The following is a 21,422-nucleotide window of genomic DNA, read 5'->3' on the forward strand; positions in this document are numbered from 1 at the left end:
ATATATATATATATATATGTATATATATATATATATATATATATATATATATATATATATATATATATATATATATATATATATATATATATATATATATACACAAAAATATATATACATGACAGGAGGACAATGATTGCTATTTCCAGGACACAATTCAAGCACAGTTCCCTTCATATGAAAGTCCTTGTTCATTCCACCGCCTTGTGATGTTACATCACATGCGATGCACAAACATGGCCAGGCTAATTGTCCCCCAGATGCTTCAAAGTAATTGGGTTTTGTATTATAGGTAATCACCGGGTCATTCATTGAGAAATTAGAGAAGAGATGTGCCAGATTGCACTCACTATTTCTCTGAGACGTGACCATATTTGGCTAATTAGGAAAAGATCTCGAATGTCGCCTTTGCGTGCACAGAAAGAAAACGTTATTAAATAATAGGCTGACCAAGTGGATTGTGAAAGCATTTTCAGAAATTTGGCTCCTGAACCAAAGCAGAAAAGGCAACATTGTCATTTCTTTTTCTTTCTTTCTTTCTGAAGCTCTTCCTGATTGAACAGCAATCCTTTGCAAAGCCTGGAATATTTGGAAACTTTTAATCCTGCACAGGGTTCATCGGAGTTTCATGCAGCCCTGGCATTAGCACGAAGGTTTAACCACAAACAGAAAGTGAGGATGGAAACTATTAACTATTTGGGGAACATTTCACCTCCTGGAATTATTATAACTAAAAGTTGTTGTTGGCCACAAAGGAAAACGAAAAGCTTCATTTCAAGCCGTGTGCATATTACATAAATACACTTGGATTCAAGAAGGGGATGAAGGTGAACACACATGCAATTCGGGTACACCATCATCAATGTCACTTTTCCCACTCAATATCCATATAATACAATCTTACTATAATTCACCAAATGTCCGTCTGTCTGTTCAAAAGTACCGTAAAAACTGCTGAATCGCTCGCAAAAATATTTTGGGTGGGTAATCCTGGGACCCCCGGGAGTAAAATAGGCTATTTAGTTTTCCCAATTTCAGCTTTGGTCTCCAGCATTCTCAGGTTTGGACACACGCATAACATTCGCGTTCGCATAACGTTCATTGTGACGATGTTCGCATTGTGAGGATCTTACTATAATTCACCAAATGTCCGTCTGTCTGACTGTTTGAAGGTACCGTAAAAACTGCTGAACCGATCGCAAAGATATTTTTGGTGGGTAATCCTGGGATCTCCAGGAGTAAAATAGGCTATTTAGTTTTCCCAATTTCAGCTTTGGTCTCCAGCATTCTCAGGTTTGGACTCCCGCATAACATTCGCGTTCGCATAACGTTCATTGTGACGATGTTCTCATTGTGACGATGTTGTGACGATTATGTGTTCACGGTAGTGTTTGACGTGATGGTGTGAACGTAATTTCGTAATGTTTTTCGTTTCGTAATCCTTTAATGAACGTTTAATGTTTAATGAACGTTTAATGTTTCATGAACGTTTAATGTTTAATGAACGTTTAATGCCCTTCGATGTCCGGGGCCGCACGCGCGCTACACTGGACGCGCCAGCGTGTACCTTCCCCTTCGCCATCAGGCTCGGGTAAACTGCTGAGCCCCATATGTGATGGGGACTGGGGCTTGAGACAGTGTCCCACGAACGAGGAATTCCCAGTAAGTGCGAGTCATCAGCTCGCATTGATCAAGTCCCTGCCCTTTGTACACACCGCCCGTCGCTACTACCGATCGGACGGTTTGATGAGATCCTTGGATCAGCCCCTGCACGGGCCGTTCTCGGCTCGTGCCGGTGCACCGAAAAGATGAGCGAACTTGACTGTCTAGAGGAAGTAAAAGTCGTAACAAGGTTTCCGTCGGTGAACCTGCGGAAGGATCATTATCGGGACAACATGAGAGCGAGCGAGACACGAGACATACGTGGTACGTGATCGTCCATGTACTGTTTAGCCATGTACTGTTTAGATTTTGATGATATGCGTGTGATATGATTTAACGGATGTTTATATGAATCGTTTAAAATAAAAAAGCCTTCAATTTCTGATATTTTACTTTTTCATTTGGGCCTCCTAATTGAAGCCCCGCCCGTAGGGTGGGTACCGTTTCTCGTATATATAACACAATACATATATAATATAATAATATATATATATATATATATATATATATATATATATATACAGACTTGGCATTTAATATGGAATATTTTTTTTGTGGGGGTGAACTTACTTTTCAAGATGACTTAGAACCAAAAGTTCATTGGAATTATGTTGAAGTTATTCTAGATTTTGTTAATGTGACCTTTAAAAGAAACAAAAACCACATTTGACATTTCGAAGCAAATAAATTGATCCTTGAAAGTGATGTAAACTGATATCGAACTCAATTCACGGACAGTACTGTGTTAAACTTCTGTACGTTTTCCAGAAGTATCCCTTTATTTTGCACATTAGCCAAAAAAAAATTCAACAAAAACAAAAGCTAAATTATGACTGGGATTACGGATAGTAAAATTACAGTTCAGTACTTCGTGTAACCCCCACGAGCATTCAGGAGAGCACGTACACGTCGAGGCATGCTGTTCACGAGATTTGCCACGGTTTGGACAGGAATCGCTTGCCATGCAGTGACAATAGTCTTCTGCAATTCACGCACAGAGGTAGGCTGCTGGTCCAAGTTGTCGATTTGACGCGTTAATTCTGCCCACAAGTTCTCTATCGGATTCATATCTGGGGACATGGCAGGCCACTCCATATGCTCTACACCACGGTCAGCAAGAAAGTGTTGGATCATGCGAGCACGATGAGGCCGTGCATTGTCATCTTGGAAGACAAAGTTTCCTCGAAAGGCTGCACGAGCAAATGGAAGCAATGTTTCTTTCAGAATGACCCTGTATTTGAACTGGTTCAGGTTTCCATTCAGAACAACCAGGTCAGTTTTGCCCCCTGCATGAAAAGCAGCCCAAACAGTCACCCCACCAGCTCCAGCTTGGACTCTTGGCACTATACAATCTTCGTTGTGGGCTTCATACACTTGTCTGCGCACTCGGACACGGCCATCTTGACGATAGACCAGAAATCTAGACTCGTCACTGAAGGTCACGTGATTCCAGTGTCTTGGCTGCCATTGACGGTGCTCTCTGGCCCACTGCAATCGGCGCTGGCTGTGTTGTCTGGTCAGGCATGGCTTTCTCAGGGGACACCTGGCACGATAGCCTGCTTGAACCAGTCGTTGGTTGACTAGCCTTCTGGATACAGGCACATTTGTCAGTTGCTGCCACTCAGCCCTAAGCCGATTAGCTGACTTGGTACAGCCATTGCAGACTAACCGGTGCAGCTGGCGATCATCTCTCCTTGTGGTTCTGTGTGGACGTCCTGGCCTCGGTATTGGAGTAGGGACACCCCTCTGAGCATTTCGTTTCAGGATCTTTGACACCTGACCTTGAGTGATGCCATACTGCCGAGCAATAGCACACTGTTTCATGCCAGAATTTCGTAAAGCCACCACTCCATGAAAAACAGCATTGTCAAGTTGACGGACCATCTCCAGAGGAAGCGGCAATAACTTTTGTAGACGTGCAGCAGTTGTTTTCCACTAATACAGAACACAACAACCCTTATATACCCGATTGTGAAGCCAATCGTCAAATGTACCTGTCCTTACATTTTGTCACGCCACCTGTGATATAATCGTGTTATTGACTTCTTGCTGCGAAAGACAATCAGTGACATGGTTCTTTCAACAAAGACATCACCGAAGAGTAAAAGAAACTCACCAGATTGATATACTGAGTTCAGAAAGTAAACCCATGTCAAGAAAAAAAAATATTCCATATTAAATGCCAAGTCTGTATATATATATGTATATATAATGCAATATACATAATACAATACACCTCGGCCATTCAGTGTGGAAGGCGCAAACATTCGGCCAATCAGTGCGGAAGGCGCAAAACGACTACTTAGAAGCAGGTCACTGATTGAAGGACAAGCACGGGTGACGTCAGAAGGTGCGAAAGACCACCAAGAAACGAGGCACTGGTTGGGAGAGAGGAGGGCTGACGTCACACCGTGAGGGACAAAACGACTCGCTCGCCGGCATTTTCTCTCTTCCCTCTCTTGTCTTCCCTTGGCTTCTTGCTCCTGACTGTCCCATCGCGCTGGGCCTTCTCTTGCTTCAGAGCTGGTGGAGGAACGAGCAGTTCGGAAGACGGTGGAGAGAAGGAACGCCGTCGATTCTCTTCCTTGCGTTGGTGTGCAAATGATGAACGATGAGCGAGGCTTGCATTGGAGCGCTGACAAGCGGGCGCTCCGAGGGCCACTCCATGCCAAAGACCAGGCAGTTCGCGCCAACCGGAGCTGCGTCGGACGGCACGCTCGATCCAGACGATCCCTGACACTGCCAGACAGAGATAAGCTCGCATTCACAAATACATGATGAGATATTTATTTTATTCATTCTCCCTTTAACTCGCATTTGAAATCTGTGTGGGGACGTCCCAATTTAGTACTAGTTTTTACCGTTGCATTTCTTTGTCCTCGAGTTCCGTTCAATAAATCATTCCTTTTGTACATTTCACATCTATTTTTTGTTGTTATTAATTTGCAGGTTGAAGACGCTGGCGCGCACAGGCCGTGAGGTAAGAGCTCGCCGCTTCTTCCTCTTTATTCTTCCTCCCGTGCTTGCATAGTCAAATCCGCAATTGATCGTCGCCTCGGAGTTAAAGCTCATTCAGGCTGTCCGCGATCCCACGGTCTTAACCGAGGGCATTCGCGCAACAATATATATAAATAGAATACTATAATATATATCATATATTAGGCCGAGAAAAATATATTTCCGGTCTCTGGTAAGCGCGTGCATCGATTTTGACCCTGCGCATCAACAATTTATTTTATTTTTTTAATTTCCAACGGTACCTGCAACAGCGCGCTCCTGTTGTTGCCGGGCCGCGCGCTATCTTGGGAAAGACGAGATCGCGTATTTCCATCAATCAGCAGCCACACACTGATTTGTCCAAATCCAACCAGCCGTTCCAAAGATATGAGTAGTTTTGTGTGCCGTGCCGTCATGAATCCAAATCGGCTGGATATTGTTATTTATTGAAACGAAGACGTTCTTTGTCGGGTTCGTGTGAAGCAACCAAAAGGCCTAGAGAGCTACGGGTGGTCTCTTTAGTTAGGCCTGGATCCTATCTCGTTTGCCATGAAGTTGGAAGTGTCTGTGATAATCTGGTGGACTGGGAGAAGAGATTGTGGGAGACCATCGGCCTGTTAGACCACTTGCGCATACGCAGTGTTGACGCGATCGACGCATTGGAATGTTTGACGGTACGGTGAGGCGATCTCGAGAACAAAATGGCAGTCTATAATATGCTTGAAGAACTTAATGATTTTCAGAATAAATACATTTTAAAATAACTTAAGCTTGTGTTCATTATTTACAAAAAGGCCTACCAGTCCCATTGGCTGTCTTTAATTTCTCTCTGGACGGCGCCACGGCAGATGAGGACCGCAAGGCATGAGGACACAAAAAACAACACCTTTATATGTGCAATCCATGCTTTTCGAAAAAAAGAAGAAAAAAAACCCCGCAACGCCGCATCAGTTCTGGAACTTTGGTCTGACCAGAGACCAGCAATATATATATTTTTTCAGCCTTATATCAAAGCCTGCACCACCATTACTAACATATGGTTGTTTGTCCATGCTCCATCAGTTTATGTTTAGCAAGTAAGCAGCACATACCATTTTTAAAGTCTTTGGTATGACCTGGCCGGCGTTCAAACCACCGATCTCCCAGAGTCGAACCAGTACATTGAGGCTGATTTTCCAAGAAGACAACTTTAGAAGTTATTTTCCTTTCAATTATGTTTTCAGAGCCATGAAACTGTATGCAAACCATAGACACAGAACTGTTTGCACAGTATGGGAAGAGGGAAGCTAATCAAAACAGGCAAAGGGACGAACAATGGTTCACCTGTACATCACTCTGAAATATTTCATTGAAACTCCAACCTGCAACTCACACATTTCTGAAATTGTTTCATTGCTCAGTTTTGAACTCATTAAGTTTAGGCCATAATTTTCATAAGGCCATTCACATTTCATAAGTTTAGGCATATAAACACCAGCCATGATTGTGCGCACAAGCCCACCCACACACAAAGTACATTCTTTTACCACCACTTCCTGTTTCTACCTTAGACAGACACCGTTTCCGCTCGTCTACCAAAGACACACCAAAGTTGTGATGCTAGGCCAACGTTTGACCGATGATCAAATCCATGTCGTTCGAAGAAAATCGCCATGATGGGTCCAAGGTAGCTGTGCCAGCTGGATATCTACATAATCAAGCCTGGTGTTGGCTTAACGGTTAAGGTAGCTGCCTTAAGATATGAAGGTCCTGAGTTTGAGCTTCTGTCGTGCAGTTACATAACACCAGGTGGTTTGACTCACACCTGGTATTCTTCTGAGGATGAGTAAGCAGCTACAGGAAACAGGAGGCACTACATTTGCGGCTGACCCAGCAATGATGCAACCAGCAGCCACACACTGCATATGAAATGAAAACGAAAATGTACATAATCAATCACTTTGATGCTCTGTAAAACCCTCTGTTCCATTTTGAAAATGACTCGACATTGTGTTGTACAGACAGGACTCTGTCCCATCAACTGGCTGAATGCATCTATGTCACTCTCTACTGCTCTGAAATTGATGAGGTCAGACAAGTAGAAAATCTCATATTCTCACTCCGGAAGTGGCTGGCACGACTGCAATCTGATTAAATTGTCGCTGTTTATCATAAGACAAGCTCATCTATCCATTTCCATGGTCAGACACTGGAAGACCTCCAATCTCTTGAGCTTGCATACTACACCATCACTCTCGATCTGTCCTGGGTTGCTCATCGAGCAAAGCCGGCCTAAAAACAGCCGCAGAAGTACATTCGTTCAAAAATCAGAACTATTCAACTTACAAGGCCTTTATCCATAGATTAAGTGAGTACTGGTCTCCACTATGGATTGGATCCCCATATAACATCAGAAGCTCGCAACATTATTGGTATCTCCCACAATGAGGCCTAAACATAAGGCATACTGCTCTCACATCACAGAGAAGTCGGTGCTACTGTATTGTTCAATCACCAATCCTCCGGTTTCGCTCTCTCTGCTCTATAATCCGTCCGAGACTCCTCAGCTACTCCAGGAGGCCCACACCATCTTCCGTGAACATAACATCCAAGCCTATCCCACACCACAACTCCTTTTTTCCTCGCTTCCCCTGTTTGTGGAACTAACTTCAGGAGGCAATTCAAATGCACTCTTCTCTCTACTCCTCCAGGGCTTCAACAAGTGATACACAACAATCTCATTACATGTCATCCTCCATCCCTACTCGAGATATTTTTGCTCCCATTAATCCCACATTCCCATTTTTGCTCCATCCCTACTCGAAACTCTCTTATTTGCAGATTATTTTACTTATTACAAGTATTTTTAAAAAACATTTAAAACATAGAAAGGTTCTCAGTAGAGCGCACACCTCCGCCAGGCTGAGTAGTTTACGTTTTGTATCCCACTGATAGGCCAGATCTGGATCAGGACCTGAAACAAAAATCGAATCTGCTTGTTCTTGTCAACTACCCAACTCATCCACATAGTTTTGTCACGACTCGTCGACAAGTTTTCGAAATATCATCCTATATACATATATCGTTTTTTACCCTACCAATGGTGAAGAATCACTTAAAAATTCAAAAATTCTCGTATCCGGATTCGGATCTTCACCAAAATCTAATTTATTGTCCTTAACACACACCCAACCTGTCCACCAAGTTTTGTCCGAATTCGTCCTTAACTTTTTGAGATATTGTGGCTCTATCTCACAATGGTGAAAAATCACTTTAAAAATTCTAATATCCGAATCCGTATCCGGATCATCACTAAAATCTTATAATTTCATCCTCTCCCAACGCTCGATACCAAAACCATGTTCACACAGAAACAACACCCAACGGAAACTCCACCAATCACACAGCACACACGTCACACCATATTAAACCCAGACCGGAAACAGCCCAGCCATGTTCGTGGCCCAGAAACACAAAAAAAAAACGAGCAAACACACTCACTAACCACCACACATACAATAACAGAACATAAGTGAAGAAGAAAAACATATAAAATATCGTGGGCACCATGGTTTTAGTAATTCTGCTGTACGGAGTTAAAGGCCACCAGTCGGGCATTTTTGGTCGGGTTGGAAAACAAAATCTGCATATGTATACTCATGTATTGTCTTTGTGCCAAGTTTGAACAAAATCGGTTTGAACAACATGCATGTCCGAGAAATGGTTGGGATGAAGGAGCAGCGCTCCTGCTTGAGACGGACGAAGTGACGGACAAGACACAAACTCGTCCGAGAAGATGTTTATTGTATAATCATCTCGGGAACTCTGAAAACCCGTTTATCGGGTTCGCATATATATATCCAAACCAAAAAGCATACATCAGAACCAAAGCCCCGCCTCTCAGGCGAGGCACGCTTTGGTGGTCATGTGACCGACAGGTGCAAAGGATTATAACCTCGGCGCCGCGGTTTGGCCGCCGGTTACGTCACCGGCTTGGGCCAGGAGATTCTGTTGCTGGTCTCGAGCTTTGGGGGACCCATGGCGCGCTACACACGCCCCCCCAGAATCGACTTGGTCCAGGAAGGTCAACCTGAGGGGGGTCCGGATGACCCGACCGAAACGACCCCTGGCTGGTCGCAGGGGGGGGGGGGGAGGGTGTCCGGTGTGGTGGCGGGTGGCCGGACGGGGGGTGCAGTGGACGGGGGGCGGCCGCGCCGCGGTGGAAGAGCCAGCCATGGCGGCTGGCCGACGTCCATGTGGGCCGGCTTGAGGCGGTCCACCGAAATCCGGTCCGCCCGGCCGCCGATGCTGACGACGAAGGACTTGTTGTCCCATCGTAAGACCCGGAAGGGTCCGTCGTATGGTGGCCGGAGCGGTCCCCGGTGCGCATCGTGGCGCACAAAGACGTACTCCGCCGTGCGGAGTGCTGGGGGGACGTAGGATTGGGGATCGCCGTGGCGGGACGTGGGCACCGGGGCGAAACGTTGGGCGGCCTCCTGGAGGTCTATGCGCTGGCGCGCGGCGGACCAGGGGCTGGTGGCGTCGGGCACAAACTCGCCCGGGACGCGGAGGGCCTGGCCGTACACCAGCTCGGCGGTGGACGCCTGGAGGTCCTCCTTTGGAGCCGTGCGGAGGCCCAAAAGGACCCACGGGAGCCGGTCGGCCCAGCCGTCGTCCTGGAGGCCGGCCATGAGTGCGGCCTTCATGGAGCGGTGGAACTGCTCACACAACCCATTGGCCTGGGGGTGGTAGGCCGTGGTGCGGTGCAGGGTAACGCCCAACGTGCGGGCGACCGCGCCCCACAGTTCGGACGTCAACTGTGGGCCGCGCTCCGACGAGATGTCCGCCGGTGCGCCGAAACGCGTGTGACCCAGGTGGCGATGAACGCCTGGGCCACGTCGGCGGTGGTGGTGGAGGCGAGGGGCACGGCCTCCGCCCACCTGGTGGTCCTGTCCACCATGGTAAGCAGGTGGGTGAACCCCTGCGATGGGGGCAGGGGACCCACCAGGTCCACGTGGACGTGGTCGAAACATCGCTCGGGCACGGTGAAAGGAGCCAGCGGAGCCTGGGTGTGACGGTGGACCTTGGCCCGCTGGCAGGGTGTGCAGGCATTGGCCCAGTCGCGGACGTCCCGTCGCAACCCGTGCCAGACGAAACGTGCCGACACCAGCCTCTGGGACGCCTTCCGGCCCGGGTGTGAGAGGCCGTGGAGTGAAGCAAAAATGCGACGCCGCCAGGTGACCGGCACAACGGGGCGAGGTCGGCCTTGGGAGACGTCACAAAGCAGGACCGTGTCCGCGAAGGGGACGTCAGCCAAGCGGAGGCCCGTGTCCACCACCCGAAGCGCCTGCACCGTGCCGTCGGTGGCCTGGTCCGTCGCCATCAGGGCGAAATCGATGCCGAGGTGGACGGCGTTGGCACCGGCTCGAGAAAGGCAGTCGGCCACGGCATTGTCCTTTCCGGCGACGTGCCGGATGTCCGTGGTGTATTCCGACACGGCGGAGAGGTGGCGCTGCTGGCGGGCCGACCACGGCTCCGTGACCTTGGCCATGGCGAAAATCAATGGCTTGTGGTCGACAAAGGCCGTGAACGGGCGGCCCTCCAGGAGGTGGCGAAAATGGCGGACGGCCAGGTGCAGCCCGAGGAGCTCGTGGTCGAAAGTGCTGTACTTCAACTCGTTGGGCAGGAGCTGCCGGCTGAAGAACGCGAGCGGCTGCCAGGCCCCGTTTACCCATTGCTCATGAACCGCGCCCATGGCGTAGTCGGAGGCATCCGTGGTGAGGGCGATGGGAGCATGGGATACCGGGTGGGCCAGCAGCGTGGCGTTGGCGAGGGCCCGTTTCACGCCGGTGAAAGCAGCGTCCATGTCCGTGGACCAGACGACGTCGCGCTTCGCCGGCTGGCCGCGGAGGGTGGTGTACAAGGGCCGCATGAGTTGCGCAGCTCGGGGCACGAAGCGGTGGTAAAAGTTCACCATCCCGAGGAACTCCTGCAGCGCCTTGACGGAGCGGGGGCGCGGGAAAGCGGCGATGGCCTCGACTTTGGCCGGTAGCGGTACGGCGCCATTCTGGGTGATGTGGTGGCCCAAAAAGTCGATCGTCGCTGCACCAAAGTGACATTTGGCCGGGTTGACGATCAAGCCATGCTCGCTGAGGTGGCCGAACAGCGTCCGGAGGTGGAGGAGGTGCTCGGCTCTGGACGTGCTGGCGACGAGGATGTCGTCCAGGTAGGTAAATAGGAAGGGCAAGTCGCGCAGCACGCCGTCCATCAGGCGCTGGAACGCCTGTGCCGCGTTTTTGAGGCCGAAGGGCATCCGGAGGAATTCGAAGAGGCCGAAAGGTGTAATAACGGCCGTCTTCGGGATGTCGGTCGGGCGGACGGGCACCTGGTGGTACCCCCGAATCAGGTCCACTTTTGAAAAAATGGTCCGCCCCGCCAACCGGGCGGAAAAATCCTGGATTTGTAGGACGGGGTACCTGTCGGGGGTAGTGGCGTCGTTGAGGCGGCGGTAGTCGCCGCATGGCCGCCATCCGCGCCCCGGCTTCGGGACGATGTGCAGCGGCGAGGCCCAGGCGCTGTCGGAGCACCGCACGATGCCGAGGCGCTCCAGCGCGGCGAACTCGGCCTTGGTGACGGCGAGTTTGGCTGGGTCAAGACGGCGAGCTCGGGCGTACACCGGCGGGCCCGTAGTGGGAATGTGATGCTCGATGCCGTGACGCACCGCGACAGCCGAAAACGTCGGTCACGTGAGGGCCGGGAACTCCGCGAGGAGACATGCGAAGTCGTCTGCCAACGGGAGGACGCAGGAAAGCTCGGTGGGTGCGGAACGGCTCAAGGCGCACGCCAGCGAGCTGAAAGTTTCGGCGTTGACGAGATGCCGATGTTTAACGTCGACCAGCAGCCCATGGGCGCAAAGGAAATCGGCCCTGAGCAAAGCCATGGGGATGTCCGCCGTCACGAACTCCCAGCGAAAGAGCTGGCTGCCGAAGCGGAGGGCGACGGTGCGTGGGCCGAAGGTGCGGATGGCGGAGCCGTTGGCCGTGATTAAGGAGGGGCCGCAAATGGCGGCCCGCCTGTCCTCCGCCGAAGCGGGAATGACGCTCAGCTGAGCGCCGGTGTCGCAGAGAAAACGCCGCCCCGACGCTTGGTCCGCGATGAATAGCAGGTTTCCGGAATGGCCGGCGCTCATGGCTGGTAGTGAGCGCCGGCCCGACCGTTTCCCGACTTGCCGAACGTGCATGGGGGTCGACATGATCGGGCCCGCCGCCCGAACCTGGCGTGGAAATAACACCAGGCCGGGTCTGGCGGGGGCTCCGGTCGACGCGTCGGGACCGGGCGATGTGGCATCGCCGCTGCCAGTCGCGCCGGCCCGGCGGCCTCCGGGAAGGAAGCTGCGTCGCGGGCGTCGGGCGGGTGGGCGGGTGGGTGGGAAACTGCGCCACGGGCGCCAACTGGGCGGCGGGCGGGCTCCCGGCAGCCACCCTGACGAGCTGGCTCGCCGCTCCGATGAGCTGGCTTGTCGAATCGATCTTGTCGGCCTCCCTGGCGAGGTCGTGGGGGTTCGTGATGGTCGTGCTTGCCAGGGCGACCCAGACCTGGGCCGGGAGCTGGCGGAGAAAAAGCTCTTGGAAAAGGAAATCCGAGGGATGCTCGCCGAGCAACGCGAGCATGTAGTCCATACGTTCGGACGGGCGCGTATCGCCGAGCTCAGGAAGGTCAAGCAGGCGTCGTGCGCGTTCAGCCGGGGAGAGGGCGAAAGCGCCCAGAAGAAGTGCCTTGATGGCGTCGTAATTGCCTTCAGCGGGCGGGCTCTGGAGGAGGCTCAGGCAGCGGGCGGCGGTCACGGAGCCGAGCGCGGCGACCACGTAATGGTATTTCGTGGTGTCCTCCGTAATGCCACGCAGGGCGAACTGGGAGTCCGCCTGAGCGAACCAGACGGCGGCATGTGCTTCCCAGAAAGTGGGCAGTTTGAGGGACACTGCCATGTCCATCGCGTGTCGTAAACTCGGGGTCACCAGTGAAGGAGCAGCGCTCCTGCTTGAGACGGACGAAGTGACGGACAAGACACAAACTCGTCCGAGAAGATGTTTATTGTATAATCATCTCGGGAACTCTGAAAGCCCGTTTATCAGGTTCGCATATATATATCCAAACCAAAAAGCATACATCAGAACCAAAGCCACGCCTCTCAGGCGAGGCACGCTTTGGTGGTCATGTGACCGACAGGTGCAAAGGATTATAACCTCGGCGCCGCGGTTTGGCCGCCGGTTATGTCACCGGCTTGGGCCAGGAGATTCTGTTGCTGGTCTCGAGCTTTGGGGGACCCATGGGTCGCTACAGGGACATGTTTAAGTAACAAAATGGCCGCCGATTCGCCATCTTGGATCTGATCTCAAAATGAAATGATGTGCATATGGAAGCCATCATTCGTTATCTTTGTGCAAAGTTTTAACTAGATCGGTAAATGCATGTCCAGGAAATGGTTAAATGCACATGTTCAATATCTGTTTTTTTACAACTAAAATTGCCGCCAGTCTAACAGTCGGCCATCTTTGATCAGATCGCAAAATAGAGTGAGGTACACGTGTACGCCATCATGTACCATGCGTGTGCCAAGTTTGAACAAAATCGGGCCATGCATTTTCAAGACATGGACACGGTAACTAAGGAAATGCCCGCCAGTCGGCCATCTTGAATCCGATCTCTAAAGAAATGACTTGCATGTGTAAGCCATCATTTATTAGCTGTGTGCCAAGTTTGAATAACATCGGTAAATGCATATCTGAGAAATGGTTGAAGACGTGTTCAACATCGGGGTTTTTTTTACAACTAAAATGGCCGCCACTCGGCCATCTTTGATCATGAACAAAATGATGTACATACCGTATGTATACCGTCATGTATTGTCTTTGTACAAAGTTTGCACAAAATCAGTCCATACATCTACGAAATATGCTTGCGGATGCACGCCGACATGAACGGACGGACAGACGAGACCCGGTCCAAAAGCTTCCGTTTCGGACCGAGTCCAACATTGGCTAATAATAAGAGCAAAGCAGCCCATCAGTTATGTGTTTGACGTTTATTGCTTAAAGTGCGGCAAAGTTAAAATAAATCGGATTCGACTGAAATTTGTTGGAGAGGTTGGGTGTGGCAAGGACGAAATTATTAGATTTTGGCGAAGATCCAGATCTTGATCTGAGAATTTAAAAGTTATTCTTCACCATAGCGAGATAGACCAAAAACCGATAAATAAATTAAATATATATATATATCAGTCACTATGCGACCTTCATATCATCAGTGGAGAACCGCCAGCAAGGTGTCCCATACAGCTGCTGCTGCACCTTGCTGGGAGCGATAAGCACCGCCTGCCACACGGTAACGTTATCTCTGGTATCCACTGATCATATGGAGTCGACCTGGTTGCGGTTGGGAGTTACTAATAATGGTATCTGTAATCTGGTTCTCCAACCTCATGAGCGAACATCAAGACGTCATCGCCATGCATGTCCGCATTGCCTGCAAAGCTCCAGAGGAACCATCTAGCAGTGCGTCATTACGGATTATAAATCCAGATACTGTCACAAGTGCATGCAAAACTCACAGTTACCGACCTGGTTTCGCCCTTATCTGAATTTAGCTGAAGTATCTGAATTTATAATCCATAATGACGCACTGCTAGATGGTTCCTCTGGAGCTTTGCAGGCAATGCGGACATGCATGGCGATGAAGTCATGATGTTCGCTCATGAGGTTGGAGAATCAGATTATAGATACCACATATATATATATATATATATATATATATATATATATATATATATATATATATATATATATATATATATATATATATATATATATATATATATATATATATATGTCTGAAAAAGTTATCGACGGATTCGGACAAAACTTTGTGACCAGGCTGGGTGTGTGACGAGGACGAATGGATTCAATTTTGGTGAAGATCCGGATCCAGATCCGATAATTTGTATTGGTTAGGTGACAAGTGGATGAGTTGGTTCGGTGACAAGAACAAACCGATTCAATTTGGGGGTCCAGATGCAGATCCGACCTATCAGTGGAAACAACACATAAAGCTTTGATCCTAGTGGAGGTGTGCTCTCCACCAAGTGCTGTTCAATTATTTTTTTATTTTTTTTGTATACATCATCGAGGCTCATGGAAGAGCCTTTAAATGGAAATGTTATGTCTTTCCATTGCAAAACATGAAAACTTCAAATCATGAGCAGAACGTAAATTACATATCGTGCTTCAGCGTTATATCAACTTTTATATGCATGTCATAGCTCGTAAAATTGTAAGCGTAAAAACGTCAAGAATGTATTCCATTTATAAAATGATATAAAAATCACACAAGACGTTTCCGTTTCTTTTCTGGTTCACATTCAGTAGTTTCCTGCCGATTAAACAACTTTCATGCCCTGTGTGTTCACATGGGTGTTGGAAACGTTATAACTCGGTGGTAGGAAAAGCAATGGTGCTGTTTATTACTCAGTATTGTTCTGCATCTCATTTCTACTTTGTTCAAAATATGTATATTTCGAGAGTTGTATTAAACATCCAGAAATATATTCTGGAAAACTTCCATTTGAATTGGTCCATCTGGCTGGTACGCCTAGCTAGGCCCCTGCATGTAGAACCAGATCCCTGGCGGGTACCACTGTGGCTCATACCAAATTCCAGGATAGGCACCCATGATTGGTATCCCTACAGTTGGTACCAGAACCCTGGCTGTTACCTCTGCGGTGGTGGCAGACCCCTGTCTGGTACCCCTGTGGCTAGTACCAGATCCCTGGAGGGTACCATTATCACTCACACCAAACTCCAGGGTGGAGACCCTTACTGGTAGACCAGCGGATGGTACCCCTACAGTTGGTACCAGAACCCTGGCTGTTACCTCTGTGGTGGTCGCAGACCCCTGTCTGGTAACCCTGTGGCCAGTATCAGATTCCTGGCTGTACAACTGGGACTAGTATCAGATCCCTGTCTGGTACACACTCCTGCCTGGTACAACACACCTGGCTGATACCCCTGTAACTGATACAGAATACCAGGCTGTCACTCCCTGTGTCTGGTACCTGACCACTGGCTGCTACCTCTGTGACTCGTATGAGATCCCTGGATGTATACCTGTGGCTGGTAACAATTTCCCCTGGGTAAACCCCTGCCCGGTACACCTAAGGCTGGTACAAGACCCCCAGCCGGCATTCCTGTGGCTGGAACAGCACCCTGGCTGGGATCCCTGGCGAAATCCTTGTCCGGGTTTGGGAACACATCCCTCTGCTCCATCCCATAAACTCGATCATAAGTTCCTCACCAGAAACACGAGCTTCGCAACCCGAAATGGTTTGATCGATGTGGGTTTGAGGAGAACTTCAAAGAAATCGACAACGATGTGAAGCTGGTACGGATTTGAAGATACGAATGCGACTGTCACTTCACATCTGCTGGACAAAAATAGGATCATAAAACAGCCAGGAAAGGATGAGTGGAAACGTTTTCATATTTGTCTGGCTCCACGGAGGAAGTCACATGGTTATGGTAGAGGCTTCATAACAACATTAACTGGTATTCAACAGACATATTGTGATTGTATTTTCAGCAAGTCAGTAAACAATGTACCCACACCAACTAAAAATGCAATATTCCCACCATGCTTTCCCTCCATGCCAATTGTTGCCACAGTGGTACCAAGAGGATGTGGACAGATTTGAAATTTCCCACCCCCCTTCCCCCCTTCCCCCCCTTCCCCCCTTCCCCCCCTTCCCCAGCTTACGTTCCAGTGAAAGTGAAACAAGTTCAGTACGAGGTTCTGGAATCTTTTCCCACTTGGCTCAAGGATCCCGAGATTGATTGTCATTGCGTGTGGAGTCGGCAACAAACACCAGTGGCACCACCACGACGGATTGATCGTCTTCCTGGCAAATGAGGATTGTGGAACGTCACTGTAACCGGTGCGAGGCATCCTTTGTCTACTGGAAACAGAACAATGGGAATTTTTAGTGGTGCTATATATACAGTGCATTCAGAAAGTATTCAGACCCCTTCACTTTTTTCACATTTTGTTATGTTGCGGCCTTATGCTGAAATCGTTTAAATTCATTTTTTCCCTTCATCAATCTACACTCAATACCCGATAATGACAAAGAGAAAATGGGATTTTAGAAAGTTTTACAAATTTATTAAAAAGAAAAAACTGAAATATCACATTGACATAAGTATTCATACCCTTTGCTATGACACTTGAAATTTAGCCCAGGTGCCTCCCATTTCTCTTGATCATCTTTGAGATGTTTCTACACCTTGATTGGAGTCCACCTGTGGTAAATTCAATTGATTGGACATGATTTGGAAAGGCACACACCTGTCTATATAAGGTCTCACAGCTGACGATGCATATCAGGGCAAAAACCAAGCCATGAGGTCGAAGGAACTGACTGCAGAGCTCAGAGACAGGATTGTGTCGAGGCACAGATCTGGGGAAGCGATCCTGTGTGGAGATGGTAGAAACTTCCAGAAGGACAACCATCACTGCAACACTCCACCGATCTGGGCGTTATGGCAGAGTGGCCAGACGGAAGCCTCTCCTCAGTGAAAGACACATGAAAGTCCGCTTGGAGTTTGCAAAAAAGCACTTAAAGGACTCTCAGACTGTGAGAAACAACATTCTGTGGTCTCATGAAACCAAGTTTGAACTGTTTTGGTTTTTTCTTTTTAATAAATTTGCAAAACTTTCTAAAATCCTGTTTTCACTTTGTCATTATGGGGTATTGAGTGTAGATTGATGAGGGAAAAAATGAACTTAAACGATTTCAGCATAAGGCTGCAACATAACAAAATGTGATAAAGTGAAGGGGTCTGAATACTTTCTCTGAATGCACTGTATAAATTATGGAGGACGTGTGTGAATTAACCAAAGAGCTTTTCACTCTAAAGTGTGGGTGTGTGTTTGTCGTTGGTTGGTATCTCCAAGCGCTGGTTTCAGAAGGGGGGAGTGGGGGAGGGGGGGGGGGAACGGAGACCTCCCAGGTCTCGATGTATCCACCTTGTGTGTGGCTGTGTGTGTACATTAAAACATTCCAAGTGATTAACTCATCAGACAAACACCATTATTACCCTCGCAGGAGGAGAGGGTATTGCATTTGGGTCCGTTTGTCTGTTTGTTTGTCTGTCTGTTTGTTTGTCTGTTTGTCCGCACAGAATAAATATGATTTCCTCGGCAACCGTTGGTCCGATTGATAGGAAATTTGCACCATAGGTGTAACTCCACCTGTTTAATTTTTAAATGATAAGTATGACGCCATAGGTCACGTGGTATGGGCGCCATCTTGGAAAAACCGAAAAACTTTGCACCTCTATATCTCCAAAAGCACTGCATAGAAAAAAATCAGACATGGCTCATTGTGAAGAACTCTCCAAGGGGAATAAAATATGTTAATGATGATGTCATAGGTGCTTCCACTATGACGTCATAATTCGACAAGTACAAAACTTCATCGATCAAGATGAAATTCATTGAGCATCATCTTGGGATAAATTGGAGGAGAAAAAAATAATGACGACGTCATCGGTCACGTGCTTCGGTCATCATATTTGTTTTTAACACAAAAGCATTAAAAACCACTGAAAGCACATCCTGGCGAGGGTCTGCAACCTCTGATTGCTCTTTCTTGTTCCACATGGTACGACCCCCTGAACTTAGGATCCCACATGGAAAATCAAGGCACAGGATGAAGAACTCCAATCCCTAGCAATTGCCACCCGGACAGCAGGTGCTGCTGAAGTTCTCACTGTAAGGAATGCATTAGCTGGTAGCTGCATGCCTTCCCTGTGGAGTCGGGTTAAAAAAAAAAAATTCCAGAAGTCCAGCCAAAGAAGAAGTCCATAAATCCCCAAAATACATTTGCAAACGATATCGCAACACGTGTGCGCACACAAAGCCTCCAAATCAAACCTGCACATTCTGCATAAATTTCAGGCATGGGGGTCGAGAATACACACACAATGAGGCGTCGAACAACGCTAAAATGTACTATTCCTCGTTCATTTCATGCAACAATGACTCCTTATGCCTTCGCTCCCGATGGTGGCCGGAGGCATTAGAATAAGATATGTTAATGATGACGTCATTGCTGCCTTCATTATGAAGTCATAATTCCATAAGTATAACGCTTGATCCGATCAGGATGAATTTTGTTTTCTCTGCAACTGTTGGTCCGATGGACACAAACTTTTCACCATATGAGTGCCTCCTCCTCAATAATTTTTAATGATAATTATGACGTCATATGTCACGTGGTACAAGCGCAATCTTGTAAAAACCGAAAAACGTTGCACCTCCATATCTCCGAAACTGCTCCGTGGAAAAAAATGAAACGTGGCTCATTCTAAAGAACGCCGCATGGGGAATAAGTGCCGTTAACGATGACGTCATTGGTGCCTTAATTATGACGTTATAATTCGACATGGACAACACTTAGTCTCATCAGTTTGAAATTTCTCGAGTGTTATCTCCACAACAATTATATTAGAGAATGTAAATTTATGATGTCATCGCTCACATGGGCTGGCAGCCATATTGGATTTTTAAAACCCTTAAAAACAGAAGAGTTGGCTAGCACCAGGTTGACTGCGCAGGCAATGCTACGAATACCATCTAGTTTTTTGCAGCAACCACATGTCCGATTGAGACGAAACTTTCAGGGTAGGAGCGACGCCCATGTAGAATGTTTTTATGATAATTGTGACGGAATAGGTCACATGGTATGGCAGCCACCTTGGATTAAACGAAAATAATAAAAAATATTATTTCCCCGAAACCGCTGAATGGAAAAAATGTAAACTTTATCAAGTACTCCCACTGGGGAACAAAAGCATGATAATGATGACATCTTTGGTGAAAGTTTTCATTGAATGCCTTATCCTAAAAATCTGAAATTGCATGCACATGATCTATGGCCCATTTGTATTGAAATATTACATGTATGACATCATAGGTCACATGGTTTGTCAGCCATATTGGATTTAACCTAATACCTTTAAAAAAACATTCTCCCAAACCACTGAAGCAATTGACTCAAAACTTTACGTGTGCCATTGATTAGGCATGGCGATTAAAAGTTGATCATGAAAACGTTATCGGTCACATGGTCTGGCAGCCATATTGGATTGAAGGAAAATATTGAATAATTATATCTCAGAAACCGCTTAGCCTATCGAGGCGAAAATTTACAAGTGTTGTCTAACACCATGGCTGCATATACAGACTTGGCATTTAATATGGAATATTTTTTTTGTGGGGGTGAACTTACTTTTCAAGATGTCTTAGAACCAAAAGTTCATTGGAATTATGTTGAAATTATTCTAGATTTTGTTAATGTGACCTTTAAAAGAAACAAAAACCACATTTGACATTTCGAAACAAATAAATTGATCCTTGAAAGTGATGTAAACTGATATCGAACTCAACTCATGGACAGTACTGTGTTAAACTTCTGTACGTTTTCCAGAAGTATCTCCTTATTTTGCACATTAGCCAAAAAGTTTTTTAACAAAAACAAAAGTTAAATTACGACTGGGATTACAGACAGTAAAATTACAGTTCAGTACTTCGTGTAACCCCCACAAGCATTCAGGAGAGCACGTACACGTTGAGGCATGCTGTTCACGAGATTTGCCAAGGTTTGGACAGGAATCGCTTGCCATGCAGTGACAATAGCCTGCTGCAATTCACGCACAGAGGTCGGCTGCTGGTCCAAGTGGTCGATTTGACGCGTTAATTCTGCTCACAAGTTCTCTATCAGATTCATATCCGGGGACATGGCAGGCCACTCCATATGCTCTACACCACGGTCAGCAAGAAAGTGTTGGATCATGCGAGCACGATGAGGCCGTCCATTGTCATCTTGGAAGACAAAGTTTCCTCGAAAGGCTGCACGAGCAAATGGAAGCAATGTTTCTTCCAGAATGGCCCTGTACTTGAACTGGTTCAGGTTTCCTTTCAGAACAACCAGGTCAGTTTTGCCCCCTGCATGAAAAGCAGCCCAAACGGTCACCCCACCACCTCCAGCTTGGACTCTTGGCACTATACAATCTTTGTTGTAGGCTTCATGCACTTGTCTGCGCATTCGGACGCGGCCATCTTGACGCTAGACCAGAAATCTAGACTCGTCACTGAAGATCACGTGATTCCAGTGTCCTGGCTGCCATTGACGGTGCTCTCTGGCCCATTGCAATCGGCGCTGGCGGTGTTGTCTGGTCAGGCGTGGCTTTCTCAGGGGACGCCTGGCACGATAGCCTGCTTGAACCAGTCGTTGGTTGACTAGCCTTCTCGATACAGGCACATTTGTCAGTTGCTGCCACTCAGCCCTAAGCCGATTAGCTGACTTGGTGCGGCCATTGCGGACTAACCGGTGCAGCTGGCGATCATCCCTCCTTGTGGTTCTGCGGGGCCTCGGTATTGGAGTAGGGACACCCCTCTGAGCATTTCGTTTCAGGATCTTTGACACCTGACCTTAAGTGATGCCATACTGCCGAGCAATAGCACGCTGTTTCATGCCGTAATTTCGTAAAGCCACCACTCCATGACAAACAGCATTGTCGAGTTGACAGACCATCTCCAAAGGAAGCGGCAATAACTTTTGGAGACGTGCAGCAGTTGTTTTCCACTAATACAGAATGCAACAACCCTTGTATACCCGACTGTGAAGCAAATCATCAAATGCACCTGTCCGTACATTTTGCCACGCCACCTGT

Source organism: Myxine glutinosa, chromosome 3 (genome assembly GCF_964187855.1).
Source record: "Myxine glutinosa chromosome 3, kmMyxGlut1.1, whole genome shotgun sequence".
NCBI lineage: Eukaryota > Metazoa > Chordata > Myxini > Myxiniformes > Myxinidae > Myxine > Myxine glutinosa.